The following is a 1,936-nucleotide window of genomic DNA, read 5'->3' as shown; positions in this document are numbered from 1 at the left end:
GGTGTACCATGAAGACACTCAAAGGAACATCTCTGAACACTCTACAAAGCACCCCAAAAAGAAAATTCATTTTTGCTCAAATGATAAAATGTTTGGTTGGTAAACTACAAATACCTCTGAGAATAAACCATATGCATTTTCATTGATTAATGGTCCATCCTATGGATCACCTCACTCATCACTCTATTTTTAGGCAAGAGTGCGGTAGTTAGAATTTTCTAGCTTTTTAGACTGTTATTGGGCCATAAGTCTCTTATAAGAGCTCGAAATTCATTACCTTATTCGTTAAAAAAATTATGGATACTTAATATGTGGTAAGCTTTGTTACAAGTTCTTTGAATACTGGAACCAACAGAACTGTTTAACACTGTAGAGTAGAGTAGACTGACAATTATCTGATGAACTCTTTGAAATATGTTAGATAAAAACAAAATTTCTTTAAAATGAACCTGAGGTGCTCGCTTCGGCAGCACATATACTAAAATTGGAATGATACAGAGAAGATTGCATGGCCCCTGGGCAAGGATGATAGAAAATTCGTGAAGTGTTCCATATTTTTTTAAACCCAGAGATTCATGGAGGCTGAAAGTGAATGGTTGGAAAACAATCTTACAAGCAAACAATAACCATAAAAAAAAAAAAGGCAGGAGTAGCTACATTAATATCAGACAAAATAGACTTTAAATGTGAAACAATTCTGAGAGACAAAGAAGGATACTACATTTTAGTGAAAGGGACAATTTGTCAAGAAGAATGAACAATCATAAATATTTATGCTCCTAACAAGGGTGCCTCTAAATACATGAGGCAAATGCTGGAAAAACTAAGTGAAAGAATAGATGCATCTACAATTATAGTGGGGGATTTTAATACACCACTATCAGCCCTGGACAGAATATCTCAAAAGAGAATTATTAAAGAAACAAAATATTTGAACAGTATATTAGAGGAGCTGGATCTAATAGATATATACAGATCATTACACCCAAACACAGCAGGATATACATTTTTCTCAAGTGCACATGGATCACTCTCCATGATAGACCATATGCTAGGCCACAAAGAAAGGCTTAATGAATTCAGAAAGATCAAAATCATACAAAATAATATCTCTGATCACAGTGGAGTGAAGATGGAAATCTGCAAGGGCCAGAGGCCCAGATTTCACACAAAGATATGGAAATTAAACAACACACTCTTAGAAAAACAATGGGTCAAAGAGGAAATCTCAAAAGAAATCAATGACTACATTGAAACAAATGATAAGGATAACACAACATACCAAAATTTATGGGATGCAGCAAAAGCAGTACTGAGAGGGAAATTTATAGCCATAAATTCATATATCAAAAAAGAAGAAAGAGCAAAAATTGAAGAACTAACTGCACATTTGGAGGAATTAGAAAAAACAACAACAAAGTAATCCCACAGGAAGAAGAAGGAAGGAAACAACAAAGATAAGAGCAGAATTAAGGAGACAGAAAATAAGAAAGCACTTGAAAAGATAAACAAGACCAAGAGCTGGTTTTTTTGAGAAGATCAATAAAATTGACAAACCTTTAGCAAGACTGACAAAGAAAAAAAGAGAGAAGATGCAAATACACAAAATAAGAAATGAGAAAGGAGATATCACCACTGACCCCACAGAAATAAAGACTATATAAGAGGATACTTTGAAAAATTTTATTCCAAAAAAATGACAATTCAGAGGAAATGGACAAATTCCTAGAAATACATAAGCAGCCTATATTGACAAAAGAAGAAATTGATGATCTCAACAAACCAATCACAAGTAAAGAGATAGAATCAGTCATTAAAAACCGTCCAACTAAGAAGAGCCCAGGGCCAGATGGTTTCAGAGGTGAATTCTACAAAACATTCCAGAAAGAACTAACACCAATCCTGCTGAAACTCTTCCAAAAAATTGAAACAGAAG

The 1,936-nt window shown here is 34.0% G+C and overlaps 1 non-coding gene across 1 annotated transcript; it reads left to right on the top strand.

Moving 5' to 3' along the window:
• The first annotated feature begins 454 nt into the window (after positions 1-454).
• Positions 455-559, top strand: LOC111764553 (U6 spliceosomal RNA). The gene has a single exon (XR_002797143.2). It is a non-coding gene; the product is annotated as a U6 spliceosomal RNA (small nuclear RNA).
• Positions 560-1,936: the final 1,377 nt, after the last annotated feature.

The sequence above is a fragment of the Dasypus novemcinctus genome, chromosome 30 (genome assembly GCF_030445035.2).
Source record: "Dasypus novemcinctus isolate mDasNov1 chromosome 30, mDasNov1.1.hap2, whole genome shotgun sequence".
NCBI lineage: Eukaryota > Metazoa > Chordata > Mammalia > Cingulata > Dasypodidae > Dasypus > Dasypus novemcinctus.
The sequence above is the reverse complement of the archived record's forward strand: the minus strand, read 5'-3'. Positions and strand labels throughout refer to the sequence as shown.